General features: G+C 40.8%; 1 long non-coding RNA gene across 1 annotated transcript in view; it reads left to right on the forward strand.

Annotated features, from left to right (window-relative positions):
* Positions 1–8,648, forward strand: part of LOC138845147 (uncharacterized) — a 52,499-nt gene extending 43,851 nt beyond the window's left edge. The window contains exons 2-3 of the long non-coding RNA XR_011381946.1: positions 4,209–4,301; positions 8,513–8,648. This is a non-coding gene — a long non-coding RNA (uncharacterized lncRNA). The remainder of the gene's footprint in view (positions 1–4,208; positions 4,302–8,512) is intronic.
* Positions 8,649–8,952: the final 304 nt, after the last annotated feature.

Consider the following 8,952-nt stretch of genomic DNA (forward strand, 5'->3'; position numbering starts at 1 on the left):
GCCCATCAACTGAAGACTGGATAAAGAAATTATGGGTTACATATAGAATGGAGTACTGCACAGCTGTAAAAAAAAAAAAGCTAAGATCCTGTCATTTGCAACAAGATGGATAAACCTGTAAAACATCATCCTTAGTGAAATAAGCCAGTCCCAAAGGGATAAATACCATATGTTCTCCCTGACATGTGAGAACTAATAGAGCACCTAAAATGAAATCTGTATAATTGAAATTGACACTTCAAGAAGGGATGACTTGAACAGCCCTTGTCTTGACTGTTGAGGAACAGTTTTGGTTTTTTTGTCTTTTTTTTTCTTCATAATATTTGTTGAACTCTTTACTTAACATAGAGCTAATCATATATGTATAAAGTCAATTGAGGATGGATCTCATTAAAAAATAAGAGTAGGAATAACAGAGGGAGGAGGAAGTTTGTAAACTGTAAAGCTGTATAGTTCTACATCCATTCCTATAGACTTACTTCTAAGGATACAGTTTAAAAACTTGCCATGGGACCCCAAATCCCCTTAAGCTGGGTGGTAAAAATGCCATCTTAAGTGTTAAAGTAAACATATAGATAGGATTAAGTGTTAAAGTGATCATATAAATAGGATCAAGTGTGTGGTAGTAATAATAGATAGAATTAAAAAGGAGAGAATGTTCCAACATGGAAAGCAGTCCTCACAGCAGACTCATAGAATGGCAATTGCTTTAAGTAGCACTCTGACCTCAAAATCAGCCCTTAAGGTATCCTGGTCTGGCTGAAAAGCCCATGAGAGCCTTTCAGGCATGGGAAGCCAAGACACGTGGCAAAAATTGTTCTACATGAAATATCTCTGTGAGTGAGACCCCAGGGGAAAGAAGTGGCCATCAAAGAAACATGTACTTTTCTCTAAAGGGAGAAGAGAACTTCCATTTTGCTTATGGCCTTGTCTAAATACTGACAGTATTTACTGACAGAGTTTGTGGATTCAAAAGGCTTCCATAACCTAGGTAGTTCATGTCAAGAGCTTTGGTGGTCACTGACTTTATACATAAGAGTGTTAATTTAACAACAGGAGTCACATTGCACAAACTTTCCATGCAGGACCTCCATCCTTTATGAGTTGTATTATGAGAGTTAACTATAAAATCTGTTCTCACACTGTGTGTGTGTGTGTGTGTGTGCGTAAATTGTTGAAATCTTTACTTAGCATAGAGTTGGTCTTCTGTGTACAAAGTTAATTGAAAATGAATCATAGTGGAGAATGGGACTGGGGAAGGGAGAGGGAGGAGGTGGAAGGGTGGGAGTATGAGTGGGACAGCGGGTATGGTGGGGAGAATAACTATGTTCCTAAAGTTGTACTTATGAAATTTGTATTCATTATATAAAAGATTTCTTTGGGAAAAAATTCTTCTTGTGTTTCATTAAAAATCAAATAATGCATTCTAAAAAAAAAAAAAAGTAAAAGGATTATAAATGGAGGAAACAAGCCATAGGAATAAGAGCAATTCTTCTAACCTTCTCATCAAGAGAAAGCATAAATATTTCCATTTCACACAAGAGTTGTTGCAAATATGTTGGAAAAAAGTGTTTATAACCATCGCTACTTTGAAATTATGGCAACTATTAGACTGTCATTAGACTTCATTAAAGTTAATAAAGAAGCAAATATTTCACTGTGAAATTAAATTAAAAGCTCTTTGATAACTGTGTCTTGATAAAATTGGCTCCTTTTATTATCCTGCATATTTCTTAATCCATTTAAAAATTATTATGATGGGGCAGTTATTTGTTATAACAATTAAGATGTTGCTTGGGACACCTGATTCCATATCGCAGTGCCTGGGTTCAAGTCCAGGCTTCTGATTCCAGAATTCCTCCTGATGCACACACTGAGAGGCAGCAGGTACTGGGGTCTCTGCCACCCATATGGGAGACTCAGATTGAGTCACAGGATCCTGCATTTGGACTGCAGTTCTGGCTGTTGCAGCACTTAGGGGTGGGAGATCTCTTTCTGCCTGTGCCTCTCTGCCTTTCAAATACATTTAAAAAGTAAATAAGTAAGTAAAATGTTAAAAAAAAGTTTGGGACAAAAAAGTTTAGAAACCTGGTGTAGGGGCTGGCGCTCTGTCCTAATAGGCTGAGCCTGTGATGCGGGCACCCGAGTCTCAGCTGCTCCTCTTTCGATCCAGCTCCCTGCTGATGTGCCTGAGAAAGCAGTAGAAGATGGCCCAAGTGCTTGGGTCACTACACCCACATAGGAAACTGGGAAGAAGCTCCTGGCTCCTGGCTTTGGATCAGCCCAGCTCCAGTTGTTGCAGCAATTTTGGGTGTGAACCAGTGGATGGAAGACCTTTCTCTCTCTTTGTCTCTTCCACTCCCTATCTGTAACCCTAACTCTCAAATAAATAAATAAAGTCTTAAAAAAATAAAAGAAGAAGAACCTTGGTGCAAGGACTAGCAGCCTTTTGTTGAGACATCAACAAAGTATGCTACTTAATTCTTTTTAAGAAAAAAAAATGCCCTAATACTTTTAAATCAGATAGGATTCTTTTCTCAGTTTCCATCTACTTTTCCTAACTTCGCACCCTTCAGTGCCTCTTCTCCTGAGCTACACATTCCCGTGATTTGTTTCCCACTCCTAAACAGTTGAATGGCTCTGTTTTTTATCAAGGATAACAGCTTTTAATCACAGATCTCAGCCCCATTATGAGCATTAATTAATGTCTGACATCTCTTAATGAGGTAGGTAAAAACGGTGATGATCGTTTCATACATGGGAAAATCACATCTGGGCAAGTCTGGTGACATGTCTTAGGCCACCCAAGAAATTATGGCTCATTTTTAGAATCAATGCTTCTCTTTCTCAGATGCAAACAAATTTTTGATTGGCCATACACCAATCTGTTGTAAAAACAACGTATTTTACAAAATATTTTGTTGATGTAGGCATGAAGATCATCTTTCTTAAGGAAGAAACATTTGGTGGCATCAATATTCATACTGCTTCAACCCAATGATTTATTTGCTGGGTTGTTTTCAGAAAAATAATAAATATCTTGGTTGGAGGGGAAAAGCTCCAACTCAAACCATTTAAAAACCACTATCCATTTTGGGATAAAGTAGTTTCTTTTCCTTACCTAGGAAGGGAGAGGAACAAAATGAACACTAGTTATCAACAAGCACTGACTTATCTTCTGCTCTTAAGAAACCACACATAGTCAACCTGTGGTATTTTGCCTCTTAGGAATTCATGTTGCTTTGATCAATGGTGTTTGTGTGCTTAATCTTAACCTGTCTTTTATTAAGTCCATCTGGCTTGACAGGCTAGTGAGAAAAATTCAAAAATTCTTTGTGATTTGCCTTTTTTAAAATGATAATTGCTTAGTCCTACTGGCTTAGCAAGGTAATTGGGCACAATTGAATAAATAAATAATTTAGAGGAGAAAGGAGAGCTCTTCTTTATAGAAAAATTTCAAATGATATATGTTAAAAATGAATAAAATGGAAAATTTCCATTAGACAAATACCATAGTGTTAATTAGAGGGCAAATATTTGAGCAAAAACAGAATATTTACATAGTTTCAAAATATGTCCTCTAAATATTTATTCATGATTAAATAAGAAGAATTACATGGAGAGATTTGGCAGACACCACTATATCTCCTAGAATCCTTTAAAATTATTAAAACTTAGACTAAACTCCTTTACTTCTTTCTCAGTCCTTCTTTCTCTTGTATTTTCTATTTCATTAACAATTAGCCAACTTCTTAAGCTAGAATACTCAGAATAACAGTTTTTTAAAGAAAAGATGTATTTATTTGAAAGGCAGAATTACAGAGAGAGAGAGAGACAGGGAGAAAGAGAAACAGAGAGGGAGACAGAGACAGAGAGACAGAGAGAGATTTTCCATCTGCTGGTTTACTCCCCAAATGGCCGCAAACTCTGAGCTGGGCCAGAACAAAGTTAGGGGCCTGGACCTCCATCTGAGTCTCCACATGGTTGGGAGGGGATCAAGCACTTGGCCATCCTCTGCTGCTTTCCCAGGTGCATTAACAGGGAGCTGGATTCGAAGTGGTGCAGCTGGGACACAAACCACACCCCTAAGGGATGCTAGCATTGCAGGAGGCAACTTGACCTGCTGTGTCAAACGCCAGGCCCCCTCTCAATAACTCTGACCTCTCCCTCAGAATCTGTCTTCCTCCCTCCCTCTGATTTCTTACCAGGCACCATATGGGTCACTGAAGGAACAAGAGTGAACAAGCAGACGTAGTCTATATTCTTCGTGGCGTTTATGGTGCAAGCAGACAAGACACGGAGTAAGTACTTGAAAAAAAAAAAAAACTACAGCCTGTGAGAAGTATCATGAAGGAAACACATAGGGTAATATGGTAGAAATTTACAAAGCTAAAGGTGTTGGAGGGGCCCAGTTCAGCTAGGCCTCCTGCAGCTAAAACCTGAACGATGAGAAAGTCAGTGTCAAATCTGCTGAGATTCATATTAAAATCTGCTGATCTTTAAAGGATGTTTTAAGAATGTAAGAGAAAGAGGGGTGGGCATCATGGGACAGAAGGTTAAGCCACTGCCTGTGACACCTGCATCCCACACTGGAGTGTTGGTTTGAATCCTGGCCCATCTGCTTTCAATCCAGCTTCCTGCTAATGTTTCTGGGAAGACAGCAATGATGGCCCACGTGTTTGGGTTCCTGCCACCTACTTGGGAGACCCAGATGGAGATACTGGTTCCTGACTTTGGCCTGGCCTTGCCCCAGGTGTTGCAGGGGAACAGCAAAAAGTTTCTCTCTCTCTCTCTTTCTCTCTCTCCTTTCTCTCTCTCTCTCTCTCTCTCTCTCTCTCTGTGTCATTCAGTCTTTCAAGTAAAAAGATATAAAGAAACCCATTGGCTAGAAAAAAACACTTCACATTTCTTTTTTTTTAAATTCTTTTTATGTATTTGAAAGGCAGAGAGACAGAGAAAGATAGAGAAAAAGAAATCTTTCATTTGTTGATTTATTCTTCAAATGTCACAATAGCTGGGACCAGGCCAAGAACTCAATCCAGGTCTCCCACATGCGTGGCAGGGACCCAACTACTTGAGCCATCACCTGCCATCACTCAGGGAAACTGGAATTGGAAGCAGAGCCAGGACTTGAACCTAGGTGCTCTGATGTGGAGTGCAGGCTTCCCAATCAGTATCTTGAACGCTGCTCTAAGTGCCTGCTCCATAAGTCACATTTCTGAAAAACAAAACAAAATAAAACCATATCCTTCTATTTGGAATACGTGGTGCACTGAACAAGGTGACATCTAGATTTTTCTAGGAATATTATAAAATTACTAGAATGGACTTGGAATTGCTGCCAATTCCCCAGGCTCCCAAATGCCTTTTGGTGGAATAGTCCAAGTGGGGGATTTATAGATGTCAAGATGGAGCTTTGGTCTGATTCCTTCTCACGGTGGGCATGGTGGGTCCACACACAGAGCCCTTCTATGGTAATTCTGTTTGCTCCTCAATTTAACACACTTGAAAACAGCAGCTTCTTCACGCTGGCCCATGGAATGAGAGAGAGTTAATATAAAATATGGCAGAAAGGGCTGTGTGGAAACCACTGGGATTATCCTGCTCAGCCAACATGTCATATCTAAAGTGACACAGCGTCCCTGGAGGCCTGGAGAGCTAGATGTCACCATGAAAGTCCAGACTGACGTAAGAGCGTTGATTGAGCTTGTGCAGATGGTGGTGAGTTTTTGGAGAAAGAGGATTTTCATAAACTTAATCGGGTTGTGTCCCTAAATGCGGAGGCTTTTATAAACGTTGTCTCTTTCCTGGATCAAAACAACACAATCTCTGACCCTAGTGTGCAGCCATTGCCCGGGCAAGTGTCTTATTCTCTCTACACAACCAAGGAGCAATTTGCTTTCACACAGTCAGGATAAGAAGCAGTTGCTTTTAGTCCTGTGACTCTCTGTCATACTCTGGGCTACATAGTCTAGGAAATTATGCTTACAGACCTGTTGGGTAGGAAGAGCAAATACCTTGGATGCTTTAGCAATGCACATATGTGCCAGACATTAGAGACAAATCCCATGAAAATTCAAAGAGTTTCTAGGGCCTCTGGGTTCTGGAATATACTGAGATCTCTCTTGCACACTTTAAGTTAACTTGATATGTCTTCTACTCACTCACATTCAAAAGGAGATACAAGGCTTTGTGTGCCTCCTTGGGTCTGGAGTCAACACACAAAGGGTCTTCAAAAACATTCATGTAAAAACAGTGTTGTGAAAATCTATGCATGGATTTCAGAAGTTTTTTACACTAAAACCAACTTGGCTTTTAATTCCATTTCTTCCACAAATTTTTTGAAGCACCCTCATATACAGCCAGCCCTCAAATTTCAGCTGCAGACTGAAAATGCTTAAAAATAATTATATCTGTATTGAACATGTGCAGATTTTTTTCTTCTCATTATAAACGATGTGGTGTAACAACTATTTACACAGCATTTGCACTGTATTAGGTATTATAAACAATCTAGAATTGGTTTAAAATATTCTGGGGGTGTGCATAAATAATGTGTATGTTCTCCATCATCTTATAGAAGGGATTTGAGTGCGCATCCATGAGTTTTGGTATCTGTAAGTAGTCCTGGAACCAGTCCCCCAAGGATGACAAGGGATGACTATAGCTCATTTCAGTGGATTTGCTTTGCCAATTTATTGAGTTTCAGATGGAGCGTAGAATGAAAGCAGTGTCTGAAGCTGTTCCAGGGAACAGTACAAGCTATTCCACCATTTAGGCCAAATGGATCAGCAGGTTGTGGCTGTTAGAGACATTCTGTGAAGTTTCTGGCAACCCCCTAAGAGAAGGCAATGCATGTCTGTGGGGCTTTATTTTTGTTGTTGTTGTTGTTTTTATGAGAGAGAGAGAGAGAGAGAGCACTGGTATCCACTGCTTTGTTTCCTTTGTTTCCTAAATTCTCTCAATGGCTGGGGCCAGGGCCAAAGCCAGGGAGCTGGAAACACATTCCAGGTCTTCCATGTGGGTAGCAGGAACCCAATCCTGAGACACCACCACTGCCTCCCAAGGTCTTGCATTAGCAGGAAGCTGGAGTCAGGGGCCAGAGCTGAGAATTGATCACAGGATGTTAAAGCAATGCAGATATTCTTTCTTTTTTTTTTTTTTTTAGAAATGGCAACTTTATTACCACTTAGTGCTGGTAGAGATTAAATATCTGATTGTGGGATACCATGTGGCCAGGTGATATGAGATAAGTGATGAAGTGGGCATATGTGAACCCCAAAGCTCTGGACAGAAACCCCTCTGTCATAAAGTAAGAGATGTGAGTCGGGCTCAGAGAGGTGCTGGATGCACAATCTACATGATTTAGGTTCAGATGCTCATGAACTTATATTGTACCCTTGCCCCACTTTCAACTCAAATTTATGACCTCAGGGTACCTATCCTTTGAGGAAGACAAATTTCAGACCCAGTTGACTATGAATGTGTCCGATGTGCTGAAACAGGAGGAAGTGAACTGATGTACAATTATGGCCCAACTCAGAGGTGGTCTGGAAATGAAAAGATTCCTCTGAGCAGAACTTAAACCACTGAATCTGTCTTCTTGTCCCCTTTGCCTGGGGGGGGGGGGCAGACAAGGGATCACATAGGCAGCAGCTCATGGTTGTCACTGGATACTTAGGGACTTTGGAAGATACAAGAGTAGAGGAATAGAGACAGGGAGCTTTGGCTTTTGATGAGAACAGAATATGAATTTGTCTCATATGAATTCCCAGCAAAAGTCCCTAGCTGGAGACTCTTGCAACTAGGCAAGATGATCCATTGTGTGGATGACACCCAGCTTCTATCTTTAGCCACCAGTGTTTATTCAAGAGCTTATGAAAAAAGGACCCATGACAGCAGGGGTGGATATTATGCATGGGCTCAACAATATGAACTTACTCTCATCGAGGCTAATCTGGTTACAGCCACTGCTAAGTGCTTGCCTGGCCAGTAGCAAAGCTCACTGCTGAGCCTCTGAATTCATAGCATTCCCCTGGGAGACCAGCTAGCAATCTGGTGGCAGGTTGATTTCCTTGGATATACTCTCTTTATGGGTCAATTTGTCTTTAAAATTTGCATGGTCTGTCTGAAATGTCTCCATCGGTCCCACTATCAATAAATCTGCTATTTTATTCATTATCATGGTATCCTGTACCACAGTGTTTCTCCAGGGATGGCCCAGGGAACTCCAGGGATCAAAGACCCCTTTCAGGGACCTAAGAGGTCAAAATATTTCTTAAATAGCACTCAGATGTTATTTGCTATCTTCTGTGTGTTCATATTTATGTTGATGGGGGTAAAGCAATGGTTGGCAAATCTGCTATCCCCTGACCCCAAATCAAGGCAGGGTCACCAAAGTGTGTTAAGAGTCGGGATTCTTCACCACTGGACTCTCATAGAAAAAAAAAAACCGGTATTTTCACTCCAAGAATATACTAATGAAGGGTATTTGCCACAATTCAAAATACAGGGCCAGGAGCTGTGGTGCAGTAGGTTGAGCCGCCGCTCGGACATCAACATCCCACACTGACAAGCCTGGTTTCAGTCCCCACCTCCATCTCCAAGCAGCTTCCCGCTGACGTGCATCCTGGGAGGCTGTAGGTGATGACTCAGGTATTTGAGTTCCAGTCACTTATGTGGGAGAACTTACTGGATTTTGGCATCTGGCCTGGTCCAGCCCCTATAGGCATTTGGGAAGTGAACCAGTGAATGGAATATGCTGTCTCTGTCACTTGCTCCTTTCTTTCTCTCCCTTTCCCACCCTCCTCCTCCACACACACTGGCTTTCAAATCAGTAAGCAAAAAAAGAACCTAATAACAGTATCAAACTATACTGACACCATATAATATTTATCTCGTGGGAAAGAACTTTTGTGATAAAAGTGTCAGCTGAACTAGCTGCTTTTCTTT

Source organism: Oryctolagus cuniculus, chromosome 14 (assembly GCF_964237555.1).
Source record: "Oryctolagus cuniculus chromosome 14, mOryCun1.1, whole genome shotgun sequence".
NCBI classification, from domain to species: Eukaryota; Metazoa; Chordata; class Mammalia; order Lagomorpha; family Leporidae; genus Oryctolagus; species Oryctolagus cuniculus.